We start from the raw sequence: 16205 nt of genomic DNA, 5'->3' as shown, positions 1-16205 counted from the left end.
CCATCTTTTCCCAGAAAACCAGATCCATGCTTTTTCTAATGAAAGCATGATGAATGCAAAAAAAAAAAAAAAAAAGTTATACCCCTTGTTGTGTGTTACATTTTAGTGCCTGAAGGGTACTCACAGAGAAAAGTGTGGGGCTCACTATTAGAAAGAATGTTGAGTTGTGCTTATTTGTAACACAACACAATACATTTCTCGTTTCAGAAAAGGTTACCTTGTTGGTCTTCTTTAGTCAAAGTTATCAGAAACTATACAATTGAATGCACGTTAAGGCAAGGCATGACAAAACAGACCAGAGAAAACATTTAGAAGGAATATTTAGGAAAAGGAGTCTGTTCTGACTGGCTTTTTAGAACCAAGAATAAAAGCAAATAAGCACATTCAGTTCTTATTGATTAAAATATTCATAACATCCCATAACATCCCATTTCAAAGTGCAACACCTTTGGCCTAGGGCTTGAAGTAGCCTCTGAAAACTTTTGAGAGGCTTTAATATCTGCCCTTTTAATGGATGAGAAAAGGGAAACTATTAAGTGCTTGGAGAGTACTAATGTTAATGTTCTCATACTGCAAATGAATTTTGAATTTAATTCCAGGTGGGTGTTGGGGTTTTTTTTGTCTGATTACAGGGCTTGTTTATGCTAGCCTCAGTCTCTTTGGGGACTGCAACTCCAAATGTGTCATTCCAGTGCCAAGAGTGATCCAAAGAAAATTGTATATCTGCCTTATATTGCGGATCAGGGGATGGGGATATAATATACAGAAAATAACAGAACCATCAGCAAACTTTGTAAAATACTTTCAGATTAGCACAAATTAGCTAAAGCCAACATCCTCTAAAAATTGGAAGGCATTTGAAATTACAACATCTATGAATTCTAGCCACTGAGATTGTTCAGATGAAGTCAATTTTACTTAAGGCTAAGTTCTGTCAGTCGGTGGTGCCACTTAAAAGTCCTAAATTCACATAGGAAAGGTGGATCAGAAGACTATCATAACCTTTTGGATTCTTCTTAACGTGGTATAAATTTCATATATTTCATGGTAGATCTATGAGCTAGGAGGATCTCCCCCTCCCCAAAGCTAAATGCTAAGCAAACTAGGGAGTTCACCTCTCACTACTCAAAGCTTTACATGGTGAAATGGTAATTTTAACATTCAAATGGCTATCTGACTTCATATTATATGCTGAATTAACAGGCAAGAGTCTGCATTTGGCAGTAGTAATGGAAAATGGCACCCCTATTTGAAAACAGATTACTGCCACTGGCTGTGATCCACAAATTGAATTTTTCCTCTGGAAATTAAAAAGTAGGGAACTAATTAATTCTGGAATGCAAAACTCATTCTGAACAGTCAGGGACATAGTTTATGGGCAGGTACTAGCCGATCCCTTGTCATATTTTGGCCTCAAAGAAAAGGCCCATCTCTCCATGTCACAAGTCGTGGTGTACCAATGACTAATTTATACCACAGGAGGAAATTTTATTTTCTTTTAGAAGACGACCAGTTGTCCTCCTAGCTCTGGGAAAACAAACTAATATTTCAAATGTTGAAAGAGATACAGCAAGCCTTTCCTTGTGAAAACCCGTGTTGCCAACACCCCGCTAACCCCAAAGGCCTCAGATTTCCCTCCAGTAGACTTCTAAAATTAGTCTTCTGCTACTTCCTACCTCGGCTATGTGCTCGGTGTCTGAGAAATCATCTCATTAAAAAATTCCCATTGCTATCTATGAGAACATTCTGAGCCTTGCTCCAAATATATATCTGGTTTGTAGATTTCAGCTTTTGATCGCGCTGCTGCTCGCCAACAGAAACAGGCTATTTCACTTCTCACAAGCTGCCTCTTATTAGACGTCATAAAACTGGAGATAACTTTCCTTTATAAGCTCCTGCCATTGAGGGAAATGCTAAAATTATTTGCATATGAAGCCTCGAGTCTTTTCAGCTTACTTTGTCCTTCATACCAACGTAAAGATTTTTGTGCCAGGACTTTAAAAGATCGGCAGCAGCTGAGAAAGAAAGAAGGTGGGACAAAATTGGAAAGGCTGTAGTTTCAATGAAGGGAGGAGGGGATCAAGGAAAACAAGGAAGAAGAGTAATAATCAAACTAATATCAGCCCTCTCCACTCTCATTAGCAATAGGATGAAGAACAATATGAGCGAACAGAGTGTACTCAAGGCTCCTTGCAAGAAGTCTTCCTTCTATATTATTTCCCTTGAAGTTTTCCGGAGGTCAATTCACCAGGTCCTCCACTCTATAGCTCTGCACTGCCCCCTACTGCTCCAAAGGATTACCCAATCCTATTTAAAAACTTGTGAGGAGGCCAAAAGTGAAAAAAATAAATGAAATTAGACAAACCAACCCCACAACATTTCACAGTTCCTTCTTGAAATCAGTAGAAATGCACCCATTGGGGATGACAAATGAAAGACAATCCGTTTCGCAGCTGTCACCTTTTCTACAAGTTCATGCCTCACATTTCAAACAGACATCCAAAGGGCACGAGGAGGTCAATTTTAGTTTCCTAAAAGCCTAGATCAGGGTACTCAGAGACGTAGGAAATGACTCAATTCATTTTCCTAGAGCAAAAGAATTACATTTCGAGTTTTAAGCTAATGTAGCTCTGAAGGCAGGGTTATAATGTATAGCACATAAGTGAGTTCAACTCTTAAGAGTATCCCTTTTAAATAGCAGTTAATTCTTTTCATGATATATCATTTTAAATCCTTGCTCTCCAACCCACTAGATTATTGGGGCTGTCAAAGAATTGAAAAATTAACACCACTTGCTGGTAAGGTAGAGCCAGGCATAGTTCTTCCCGCACTATTCAGTTACACCCACAGTTAAAAGCTGTATTTACACATCTTTGTTATTCCCATACCTGCTAATGCTACTATACCCCTGTATTTAATCTAGCCCCCTGGCGTGAGACATGCTGACATTTCTTAAAGCATAACTCCGGCTCTCACTCTTGATTTCCGATATGCCTCCTCCTCTGTCAAATAACTTACCATTTCCCCATTGCAAAGTCAGTCAGAACAATTGAGTCACTTCTCTCTTGAACAAACAATAGAACCCATACCCCACCCAAATGACAGTGTTCAGGGTCCAGATTTTATAGGCCTATCACAGGTGAATTCATTTGCACTCCAGGAAAATCCCTCTACTGCTGTGTTTCTATGTTCTCACCAAAGGCTCTAGAAACCCTCACCAAAATTAGTTTCGAAAGATTAATGGATTTCTATATTATGTATATCGGTGTGTGTGTATGTGTGTGTGTCTGCAAACATGGATTTAAAGCTTGGCCGAGAAATTCTGGGAGCTGAAGTCCACAAGTCTTAAAGTTGCCAAGTTTGGAAACCTCTGGTCTGTATATATATATTTTAAATTTGATTTATATGCTGCCCTTCTCCGGAGACTCAGGGTGGCTTATAATGCGTTAAGCAATAGCCTTCATACTTTTGTATATTTATACAAAGTCAGCTTATTGCCCCCACAAACCGGGTCCTCATTTCACCTACCTTAGAAAGGATGGAAGGCTGAGTCAACCTTGAGCCTGGTGAGATTCGAACTTACAGTAATTGCAGACAGCTGGTGTTAATCACAACGCTATTAGTCTGCTGAGCCACCAGGCCCTATATGAATCATGCTGCTTGCAAATGAGAACTGAAATACCAGTTCATACAGGGATAGTGATGGAGCTGGGCAAAGGGCCTGGGCTTGGAGTAATGGTCTTAAAAAGTACAGAGGTAGGTGCAATGTACTCTGTCAGGAACTATGGGAAATGCAGTTCTTCTAGATGTGCATCTATAGTGTATGTCAGAGCAAATGGCAGCATCTAGCTGATGCTGTTTATTCTTGTAAAAACATAATGTAGCATGTTATGACCAGTACTTAAATGGAAAGCTACCAGGAAATGCAGAGGTACAAACAAAGAAGATGCAAAACACAGTAAATTACAGCAATGGCAAACCGCTTTTGTATCATAGCCAAGAAAACAACTTGTCCATATCCTGTTAGCTATCATGAACTGAGTTTCACTTGAGGGAGACTAAGCTAGATTTTATTTTATCTCTTCTGGGGGTACAGTCCAAGAATGTGTTTGATGTATGACATAATTGTGTCAACATATCTCAGCGTTTTAAGGTAGGAATCAGAGCAAGAGACTAATAGGAGGTGAATTAATCCCATACCTTTTAGAACCACACTCAAACTCTGCTCAAATGGCCAGAAATTTAACCATTTAACTTGGGTATCATGGCAACACGTGTGCAAGGGTAGACCACTCCTGGTCGAGAGGTTGGTAGATCCAAACAGACACTGGCAGGCATATCCATCATTCAAGGCTTCAAAACAGTACTTTATTTCAATGAGCAAAGCACTTCTTGAATCTGCTTATAAGCAACCTAGTTTTCCCCACACTAAGCCTCTTGTCTACAAGAAGCAAAGTAAATAACTTACTTTTCTGGGCTTCCTTTTCTCCAAATGCCTCCTCCAGTCCTTTCTATAGCCAGCTTCTCTGCATAGGAAAACGTTTCCCCATATAAGCAGTCATTGCGACAGGGATTTTGCAGTCCTAGTGGTCAATCACTTAAATATGAGCGAGTAGTGTGCAGCAGCAGCCAAAACAGCCAATGCAATCCTTGGTTGTATAAACAGAAGGATAAAATCAAGATCATGTGCTAAGGTACTGTTATATAAAACCTTAGTAAGACCACACCTGGAATACTGTGAGTTTTGATCACCACATTATATAAAAAACATGTTGGGATTTTGGAAGGAGTGTAGAGAAGAGCAACTAAGATGATTAAGAACCTGGAGACTAAAACATATGAAAAAGGTTGCAGGAATTGGATATCACTTTATTTTTTTATTTTTTATTTATTAAATTTATATACCGCCCTACTCCCGAAGGATTCAGGGAGGTGAACAGCCAAGATAAAATACATATAGTACAAATGTTAAAAACCATTTAAAATATATTAAATACCATGGCCCGAAAACAAATTTAAAACACCCCAATTTATAAGACAAATTTAAAATTTAAAACAATTTTAAAAAAGAGGTTAGGCCAGGCCAGCCTGCTGGAAAAGGAAAGTTTTAAGGGCAAGGCAGAAAGCACGCAGATCCGGGATTTGCTGTATCTCAGGGGGGAGCTCGTTCCAGATGGCAGGTGCCCCCACAGAGAAGGCTCTCCCTCTGGGGACCGCCAGTCGACACTGTTTGACCGACGGCACCCTGTGGAGCCCCTCTCTATGGGAGCGTACTGGTCTGTGAGAGGCTACTGGTGGCAGAAGGTGGTCTCATAGATATCCTGGTCCTAAGCCATGGAGCGCTCTAAAGGTGGTAACCAAAACCTTGAAGCGCACCCGGAAGACCACCGGGAGCCAGTGCAGCTCGCGCAGGAGAGGCGTCACATCACTAATCTAGAGAAAAGGACTAGGGACAATATGATAGCAGTGTTCCAATATTTGAGGGGTTGCCACAAAGAAGAAAGGATCAACCTATTTTCCAAAGCATCAGAAGGCAAGACAAGAAACAATGGATGGAAACTAATCAAGGGGAGAAGCAAAGTAGAGCTAAGGAGAAACTTCCTAACAGTGAGAACAATTAACCAGTGGAATGACTTGCCTTCAGAAGTTGTGTGTGCTTCATTACTTGGAAGTTTTTAAGAAGAGACTGGACAGCCACTTATCTGAAATGCATAGGGTTTGCTGCTTGAGCAGGGGGTTGGTCTAGAAGACCTTAAAGGTCCCTTCAAACTCTATTATTCTGTATTCTTTAAAACCTAGCTTTTTATATGTATGTGAAAGTATAGTACCTTGCCCAGCTACTGGATGTGGATCTTGATGAGGCAATTTGCATTGTCTTGAACCTCAACAGAAAAAAAAAAACACAGCTTTTCTGGATGTTGTAGTCATCTACAACATCCTCTCATCCATATAAAGGTTGATCTTTATTAGTTCTTGTGTGGGGTCACCTGAGAAGTACTGGGTTGTAGTCTAGGCTGGAAAGTTGAAATAAATTCCTGGATGATAGTGGTGGCAAACCATTTCAAGATGATATCAAAAAAAAAGAGCTTGGGTGTTTCTTATGAAAGTCGCTGAGTACCAAATTTGATTTGAAGGATGATAAAGAGTTTAAAGAATGATAAGGGAGAATCTGGGTTATGTGATTGAGAGGGCAGTGAGAGAGAGGCAGAGGGCTTAGAATGGAGCAATCAACAGCATCATGAGTCATGGCCCAACTTCTCTGCCATAAAGCAACACAGGAGGATTTTTTTATGGATTTTTTTTTCTTTGCAGCCCTCACCAGGTTCAGCACATTCAAACTTTCTTTTAGTCATGCCAACAACATGACTATGGAGACGTCTTTGGACAGCGCTGGCTCTTCGGCTTTGAAACAGAGATGAGTACCACCCCCTAGAGTCGGGAACAACTAGTACATATGTGTGAGGGGAACCTTTACCTTTACTTTTATGCAGTTTTTGGAACATTATCCTCCTTCTGGAAGAGCAAACAGAGTCCTGACCCTCTTACTGAATGTAATTAGTCCCAACCTTCTGTTAGGTTCAAAAGAATTTTTAAAAATTACATAGATTTAAAATTTATCTCGAATTTAGGGTTTTCTTACAAAATAGCACACTGAAGAAGATATTATTCATGCTTTCAAGAACATTTACATCAATATTTATAGTTATCCCTTGAGGCAATATTTGAAAATCCAAGGAATCACAGCAGTGATATATTAGTTTATGCAGAGCTTTGAAAGAGTACTCCAATTCAACAATGCTTCGATCAGATTATTCCATTCAAGCAGATTCATAACGCATTTTCAGGAAGACTTGTTTCAAAGCAGGAAATTGAATCAGGTGGCTTCAAAGTGCTTTACAAATTCAGTGGCTTTCTACTGCTCCTGGGATTGATACAGACAATATACAACATTGCAACTTCAATCTCATACATGAAGAACACTTCAGTTCCATATGTGGGAAACACTCAGTGACAGTGAGCTGAATTTTATTATCTCATTAAATTCTATCAGAGCTCTTTTGGCTGGTGGGTCTAAAATTGCTTTGAACTTCACTCATTTCCTCAGCTCTCAGCTTCTTAATTTGGTTGGCTATAAACTTTAACTTTGCTCTTTTCTGCACTAATGGAATATTAGACTTCCCGCTGGTCCCCTTTCTTAGCATTGTGAATATGGGCTCCAGGTTGTTCTCCTTTTCAATTTTGCATGATTGGAACAAGTCTCTCCCGACAAAGACTCAGTGACTATGAGGCTTGTACTGACTAGTCCAAAATTTTACTAATATAAAAAATGGGCAGGGTGGCAAGGCAGAAGAAATGCCATTTCTGCCTTTTCTCCATTGTTTGCCTGCATGTTTATACAGATACTCTTTGTTTAGCTCAGGCCCAGAACTTGTTTAAGTGTTTATTAAGTAAGGCCATGACTGTATTTATTATATTAGCAATAGCATAGCATTTAGATTTAGATATTATTTCATAGTGCTTTATGGCACTCTCTAAGCCAGGTTGCATCCAGAACCATTAGAATTATACAAAAGCCCACAAATGCAAGTCAGTGGCCAGTTTTCCAGGTCCTGATCAAGTAGGAAAAGTTTGGGATTAGGACATGCCTAAACTGACACTTGATCAAGAGCAAAAAGATCCTTTCTAAGGGGGACTAAGCATGCCAATCATCCAGAAAACCCACAGCTTACAGGAAGCATACCACTACATAAAAGTAAATCAACAAAAAAGTTGGGAGCTTACTTTGCAGAAGAGTTAGTGAATGTTTGTATTTTTAATTGGCAGTAGGATACATTCTACATCAGTTCAGCCAATCTATACTGGCTGTTTGCTGAATAATTTGGAGCATTTGCTGTCTTTTTTTCATCCTTGTAATCTCTACCCTGAAGAAGATGTATATGAAAAAACGGTATATGTCACATTGATATGTATTGTACATATAAAATGTATAGGGGTGTCCAATTTAAATATCAGAAGGTTAATATCTTCTAAAGCAGTGGCCTCCAACCTTTTGGCACCAGGCAGGGGTGAAATCCAGCAGGTTCTGACCAGTTCTGGAGAACCAGTAGCGGAAATTTTAAGTAGTTTGGAGAACCAGCATGTTATGTCCTTATAAGGGCATCCGCCCTGATTGGCTGCCAGCCATCGGGCGGGAGATTTGAATCCCTGTCAAGGGGCGGTGCGTCTGCCGGGAGCGAATATAAGGAGAGCTCCGGCAGCGCGCCAGCAGTCTTGACTCGTTACTTTGTAATGAATAAAAGTTGCTTAATGTATCGAGTTGGTCCAGTCTTCTTTTCCCTGCGCCGGATCTAACACTGGCGACGAAGGACTAGAGAGAAGAACCTTCACAAGACTCTTGGCACAATCGCCCACCGAACAAAATCACCACACCACAGCGATCTTCCAGAATGGCCACCCCGCAAGCCCCGATGACCGCGCTGAACCCGTTCGACCCATCCCGGGAGAAGTGGAGGTCATACATGGTCCGATTCCGGCAGTTCCTGCGAGGCAATGGATACCAGAACCTCGATGAGGAGAGAAAAAGAGCCCTCTTCCTGGCTCATTGCGGATCGGACGTTCTGGAGATGGCGATTGACCTCGTGGCACCCAGGGACATCGAGGAGATGTCCTGGAACGACCTGCAGGAAGTCCTACAGGAGCACTATGCACCTACAGGCACCCCCATCGCAAACAGGTTCACCTTCCAGCAAAGAAACCAGCGGGAAGGTGAATCCATCAAGGAATTCGTGGCAGCGCTTCGCCAAATCGCTGCCAACTGCGAGTTCGACAATGTGGACAATGCCATCCGGGACCGCATTGTGTTTGGAATGCGAGATGTGGGGCTGCAGAAGAAGTTCCTCAGCCGGAAGAAGATTCCGCTCAAAGATGTCCTCGACGAGGCAACGGCGGCTGAAACGTCTGAGCAAGCAGCCGCCGCGATGGTAAAAGCAAGGGGGATCCATAAGATCCACAAGTCGGGCCCGACCTCATCAGACGAGGCAACCACTCAATCCGAGTCTGATGAGGAAATGGCCGTCCACAAGGTGTCCCGCCCCCCCAGGCGGGAAAACCCACAGCATGGCGACCGGGGAGAGCGATGCGGCAGCTGCAGAGGCGACCACCCCAGGGCAAACTGCAGATGGAGGGACGCGACCTGCCGCCGATGCCTGAAGAGGGGCCACATCGCAGAGGCCTGCAGAGCCACAGATCCAGCCCCGGAACCACCCAGACCACGATTCAGGGAAAATCGCAAAGATAACCAGAGGACATCCAAACGGTCCTCAAACCAGTCCCAGCGCGGGGAGGAGGAATATCCCCGCAACAGAACGGTGCACTAGACCACCACCATTGCTCACACAAGCGACGAGGGAACCACCAAGTTCCACGTGACGCTGCTAGCAGAGGGGTCACCATGCAAGATGGAGGTAGACTCCGGATCCGCCTACTCCATCATGGACTGGCAGCACCTACAGCAACTGAACCCGGCATACAAAAGGACCCAGCTGAAAACCCCGAAGGCGAGACTTGTGGACTTCAACGGGAATCCCATTGAAATCCTAGGCAGAGCCACAATCCGGGTGAAGTACAACGACTTCAACGGAAAGCTACCCATCACCATTGTGCAGCACAGCCGACCGAACCTGTTGGGTGTGGAGTGGTTCAAGCCGCTGGGACTTTCACTTCAGGGCATCCACGAGATCCGCAGGGACGAACTCGACTCCATCATCGAAGAGTTCAAAGAAGTCTTCGATGGTAAGCTGGGGAAATTTGTGGGGAGGCCAATCTCCTTTAATCTGGACAAGGGAATCACCCCAATCAGGCTCAAGCCCCGCCGAGTTCCATTTGCCCTGCGGCCCAAGGTAGACGAGCAGCTGGATAAGCTGATCGCCCAGGGCGTCCTGGAACCGATCGATCATGCCTCATGGGAGACCCCCATTGTGACCCCACTGAAGCATGATGGGTCTGTGCGCATCTGTGCTGACTACCGTTGTACCATCAACAAGGCGTTGGCACAGAGCGCATACCCAGTCCCAGTGGTGCAACATCTGCTGCATTCCCTGGGATCTGGATCAATTTTCGCGAAACTGGACCTGGCCCAGGCTTACCAGCAACTGCCAGTGGATGACAAAACGGCGGAGGCTCAAACAATTGTCACGCACAGGGGGGCATTTAAATGCAACCGCCTCCAATTTGGAGTCAGCGCTGCCCCTGGCATCTTCCAATCCATGATGGAACGCCTTCTCCAAGGCGTTCCAGGGGTGGTGCCTTACTTCGATGATGTGCTCATCTCCGGTGACTCAAGAACCCAACTCCTTGAAAGGCTCAGGCTTGTCCTGCAGCGGTTCAAGTCCAAGGGTTTGAGGGTCAGGCGGGACAAGTGCATCATAGGAGTACAGGAAGTCGAGTTCCTGGGCTTCCTCATTGATAGCACAGGCATCCACCCCACCAAATCAAAAGTGGAAGCAATCCATGAAGCTCCAAGCCCAAAAAACAAAACGGAGCTTCAGGCTTTCCTTGGGTTGCTCAACTTTTACGCCATTTTCTTAAAACAGAAAGCCACAGTTGCTGAGCCACTCCACCGCCTGCTGGGAAAATCGGCTTCCTGGAAGTGGGGCCAGGAAGAGGAAGCGGCATTCCGGGCCATCAAAGGACTATTGACATCCAAAAGCGTCCTCATTCAGTACAGCGAGACGCTCCCCATCAGACTGACCTGCGACGCGTCGCCTTACGGGGTGGGGACAGTCCTCAGCCACGAACTGCCCAATGGCTCGGAAGCCCCAATCGCGTACTTCTCAAAGACTATGTCCGGCGCAGAACGGAACTATAGCCAGCTGGACAAAGAAGCCCTGGCCATCGTGGCTGGAGTGAAGCGCTTCCACGAATATCTCTACGGAAGAAGCTTCACCATAGTCACAGACCACAAGCCTCTCCTGGGACTCCTCGCAGGCGACCAACCAACCCCGACCTTCATGTCCCCAAGAATGACGAGATGGGCAATCTTCCTAGCTGGCTACTCCTATAGGCTCGTGCACCAGCCAGGCACAGCCATAGGAAACGCTGACGCCCTCAGCAGATGCCCATCGAAGAAGCCAGTCGAAGACCCAGCCCCCACGCTCCACCTACTGCACATTGATGATGACGCCAGCTGCCCGGTGTCATCCGCAGATGTGGCCATCCACACCCAAAAGGACCCCACACTCCGCAAAGTGAAATCCTGGATCCTCAGAGGGTGGCCATCGGGAAAGCCAGAGGAAAGGTTCAGCCCGTTCGCCAGGAAACAGGAGGAGCTGTCCACCATGAAGGGCTGTCTGCTATGGGGAGACAGGGTGCTGATTCCAAGCACTCTGCAACGGCGAACGTTGGAGACCCTGCACAAGGGGCACCCGGGCATCGTCCGCATGAAGGCACTGGCACGGAGTTATGTCTGGTGGCCCTCCATGGACAAAGACATTGAACAATGGGTCTCCAGATGTGACCCGTGCCAAGAAGTTCGCCCAGCGCCGCCGCAATCCGAGGTCGCGAAGTGGGAGACCCCCAGCAACCCCTGGTCGAGGGTTCACATTGACTTCGCGGGTCCGATGCAGGGGCGACACCTCCTCATCGTGGTAGATGCCTTCTCCAAATGGCTCGAGGTGGTGCCCATAGCATCTACCACAACGGACGCGACGATCCGAGCCCTGCGCCGTCTCTTCGCCACTCATGGTCTACCGGATGTGCTGGTCTCAGACAACGGCCCCCAGCTCACATCCTTGGCCATGGAGTCCTTCCTGGCGGGACTGGGCATCCGCCACGCCCTGTCCGCCCCTTACAGGCCGGCCGGAAACGGACAAGCGGAACGCATGGTCCGACTGACCAAAGAGGCCCTCACCAAGATGGGCCCGGGGGACTGGCAAGAGCGCATAGACAATTTCCTCCTCACCCAGCACATCACGCCACACGCCACCACCCACAAGAGCCCGGCCGAACTGTTGATGGGCAGAAGGTTGAGGTCACCCTTGGACCGGCTGCACCCCCAATACAGCCCGGAAGTGACCGCAACCGCCAGCCGCCCGCTTCGCGCCTTCAGCAACGGAGATTCAATTTTCGCGCTGAATTTCAGCGGCTCTCCTAAGTGGCTGAAGGGGAAGATTGCCAGCACAACCGGCCCCAAATCCTACATCGTCGAGTTGGAAGATGGACAGTTCGCGAGACGTCACATCGACCAACTCCGAAAAAGGTGGGGGGGAGCGCATGAAAACCAGCCTGACGAGGGAGGCCTACAACACCCCGATGAGGTAGACCTCCAACACCCCGGCGAGGTAGGCCTACCACACCCAGACCGGGCAGGCCTACAACAACCCGGCGAGGTAGGCCTACGACACCCCGATGAGGTAGGCCTACCACACCCCTGCGAGGCAGAGCAGCACCACCCCGTCAAGGTCGGCCCAGCCCACTACCAGATGCTGTCACGCCGGCAGCCCAGCGAGGTAGACCAGGGCCAACCGCATGGAGGATGGCAACACCAACCCAGCCAGGTGGGCACCGGGCACAGCAAGGCCAGGGACCACCAACCCAGCCCGCAGGTAGACCGGGACCTGCCCAGAGGAGGAGCAACGCACCCCACCAGTTACAGCAGCCCATGCCAGCCCAGCAAGGGAGACTGCAGTTCAAGGCGAGTAGACCGGGACCCAGCCAAGACGGGCAACCCACGACCCACGGGCGAGGATGGCACACAACTCACCGACGTGGGGGACCCCCGCCCATCACAAGAGACAGCCAAGAAACGACACCCCGACCAGGATGGCCCCAGGCACCAACCAACGGTAGACCAGGGACTAGGGGGAAGGGGAAGCCGACAACAACCCGGCCAGGGAGACCTGCACCACCCCGGCAGGGGAGACCTCCGCCGCCCTGCGGAGGCAGCGCCACAACAACACCCCGACCAGGTCGACCACCGCCAGCCAGACAAGGTAGACCAACGCCAGCCCAACCGAGGGGACCAACGCCACCCCTGCGAGGTCGGACGGCACAACAACAACAACGAGAGCCAGCACCACCCGAACCGAGCGGAACCGCCACCCGAGCGGCAGCAAGCCGGACCGAGACTGAACCACAGCGCCCGGGAGACCAGGGAGGAGCAAGCAATGAACTTACCGAGACTCAGACGCTCTTCCCGGGTCGGAACCGAGCAGCCGAGGCGAGGCGAGAGATCCACAGGACAGGAGGAAGACCACCAGGACCAGCGATCCAAGGTCTGCGGTCCGGCCGGAGGTGCTGGGGGTGGCCCCGCTCACTCGACAGCCGAACCGAGCCCGGTTCCGGAGAGGGAACCAGGAGACGAAAGAGCCCCGTCCTTCCAGGCCGGAGACGGAGGAGAAGTGAGACTGCGCAGGTCAGCTAGGGTGCCGAGGCGTCCGGCGTACCTGCGCGACTACGTAACGTTTGTGAATGAGATTGACATTTCGGACTAAGGGGGGAGGAGTGTTATGTCCTTATAAGGGCATCCGCCCTGATTGGCTGCCAGCCATCGGGCGGGAGATTTGAATCCCTGTCAAGGGGCGGTGCGTCTGCTGGGAGCGAATATAAGGAGAGCTCCGGCAGCGCGCCAGCAGTCTTGACTCGTTACTTTGTAATGAATAAAAGTTGCTTAATGTATCGAGCTGGTCCAGTCTTCTTTTCCCTGCGCCGGATCTAACACAGCAAATACCACCTCTGGCTGGCCCCAGAGTGGGGTGGGAATGGAGATTTTACAGTATCCTTCCCCTGCCATCCCCACCAAGCCATCCCCACCAAGCCACACCACACCCACCAAGCCAAGCCCACAGAACTGGTAGTAAAAAAAATTTGGATTTCACCACTGGCAGCAGGGACTGGTTTCGTGGAGAATAGCTTTTCTGTGGAACAGGAAGTTGTGGTTTGGTGCACTGCCTGGATCCTACACATATACAGATGGGGCTTCACTTGCTTACACAACTAATTCCTGGCAGGTTGTGAACCAGTGCTGGTCTGTGGTCCAGGGGTTGGGAATGGGGACCCTTGTTCTAAAAGGTGTATTAGCCCTGTTATTTTCACTCCCTTTTGAGAGAGGAGAGGGAGGGAGGGGAGGGAGTTGTTTTTCCATTATAGCTTAAGGCAGGGTTGAAATGCTGAAATCCGGGTTCAGACCGGATCACCCGATCCGGTAGCGATGGAGGCAGGTAGTTCGGAGAACCGGTAGCAAAAATCCCTGCCCCCCCCATGCCCAGCTGAGCTGCGCGATCGTCAGAGGCTTTTTAAAATTATTTTTAAAAGCATTTTTTCCTACAACCTCTTCGGCAGAAAAAATGCTTTTAAAAGTAAAAAAAAAAGGCCTCTGATGATTGCGTGGCTCAGCTGGGATCGTCAGAGGCTTTTAAAAGCATTTTTTCTACAACCTCTTCAGCCAAAGAGGTTGTAGAAAAAATGCTTTTAAAAGCCTCTGACGATCCCAGCAGAGTTGCCTGATTGGCAGAGGCTTTTAAAAGAAAAAAAGCCTCTGCTGATCAGGCAATTCAGTTGGGATCATCAGAGGCTTTTTAAAGCATTTTTTTACCACGTCTTCACCGAAGAGGTTGTAGAAAAAATGGTTTTAAAAGTAAAAAAAAAAAAAGTTGGCCATGTCCACCCAGTCACATTCCCCCGCCCCCCCTCACCACCACCAAGTCATGCCTGCAGAACCGGTAGTAACAAATTTTAGATTTCACTACTGGCTTAAGGACAAGACTTTTTTTTTAAATCAAGTCTTCAAGTGACCTGCCTTGAATCAAGTTACTTCCAATTCCAAATTTCAAGCTTGAATTGAATTGTACTCTTTGTGAATCTCGTCTACAATTCAAAGACAGTCAGGGCTGATTCTTACAGGCATATTATATATTACATAGATCCTAATTCTCTTATTAATTACCAGAAATGGAAATTACGTTTCTCATCACATAGCAATGCTGTCTCTTTCTCGGTCAGTACTACTAACTACTACCACTTCAACTACCTATTACTGCCATATCTAGGTAAGCAGTAAAGAGATTTTTTTCTAGTACATTATTCTCCTTATTATTTTTCCGCTAATATTTTTGGAGAACGATACGTATCTTCCCTTCAAGTAAAATGAATTATATGAAAGGAATTTTTCTGCTGTCCAAATATCCAGAAATCTGAGAGTTTACTGAAGCACAACACAATCATTAATGTATTACTGTTTTGCAGGGAACAGTGCACTGTCGAACTATTCAGCACTATGACTACAATACCTGCCTATATTGCAGATTTTGCTCTTGAGAGGGAAATGAAAGCCCCTCCCTCTTTATCTCTCTCTCTCTCTCTTCCCCTCTCCCCCCCCTCTGAATCCTTAACAGATTCTCACTGCAGAAAGTGGGAGGTTATAGTTACTCCACTTCCTTTAGTTGGTAAAATGCAAAAAAATTGTCTGGTTTTAGAAGAGAGGAATAGCCGTGACAATTATACTGATAAAACCTATGTAAACTCCCCAGAAATAGGGGATAGGCCCACTCCTAGGAACAGGAGGCCCACTCCTAGGAAGTTAAAGAGATGGTGATATGACAAGAGATCGTTTTGTCTTGATGTTAATGCATAAATATTTTCAAGTCCCCAAACTTGAAATACCTGCCTTAGAATAATCCCCCAATACTTGAAATAGCTATTAATGGCACACATACACACACAATCCATAAAACATTTACTATTATACTTTCAGTTCTCCATCTTAATCCGGACACATTTATTAGATGCTCTCTATGCAAAATCACTTATATGCATGACTATTTTTTTTTACTTATTATTTCTTCTTACTGTGCACAATGACATTACAGATAGTAATTGATTTACAATCATTCTTTTAGTGACCATTTAAACTTACAACTTTAAGTCGGCACAGTGGTTAGAATGCAGTACTTCAGGCTAACTCACTGCTCACTTCAGGAGCTCAGTTCTCAGCAGGCTCAAAGTTGACTTAGCCATCCATCCTTCCGAGGTGGGTAAAATGAGGATCCAGATTGTTGGGGGACAATATGCTGACTCTGTAAACTGCTTAGAGAGGGCTGTAAAGCACTGTAAAGCGGTATATAAGTCTAAGTGCTATTGCTACAACCACACTGAAAAAAATTGACTTACAACCAGTCCTTGTCCTTGCAAAACCGACACCCTAACCCTAA

The 16205-nt window shown here is 46.5% G+C and overlaps 2 long non-coding RNA genes across 2 annotated transcripts in view; both read right to left on the bottom strand.

Moving 5' to 3' along the window:
* LOC132711326 (uncharacterized) overlaps window positions 1-4483 on the bottom strand; it is a 183729-nt gene extending 179246 nt beyond the window's left edge. Inside the window, exon 1 of the long non-coding RNA XR_009622135.1 lies at window positions 4469-4483. This is a non-coding gene — a long non-coding RNA (uncharacterized LOC132711326). The remainder of the gene's footprint in view (window positions 1-4468) is intronic.
* The window catches only part of LOC132711327 (uncharacterized), a 297945-nt gene that overhangs the window by 259764 nt on the left and 21976 nt on the right, over window positions 1-16205 (bottom strand). The gene's annotated exons all lie outside the window — the stretch shown is intronic.

This window comes from Pantherophis guttatus, chromosome 3 (genome assembly GCF_059756535.1).
Source record: "Pantherophis guttatus breed Tessera chromosome 3, ASM5975653v1, whole genome shotgun sequence".
NCBI classification, from domain to species: Eukaryota; Metazoa; Chordata; class Lepidosauria; order Squamata; family Colubridae; genus Pantherophis; species Pantherophis guttatus.
The sequence above is the reverse complement of the archived record's forward strand: the minus strand, read 5'-3'. Positions and strand labels throughout refer to the sequence as shown.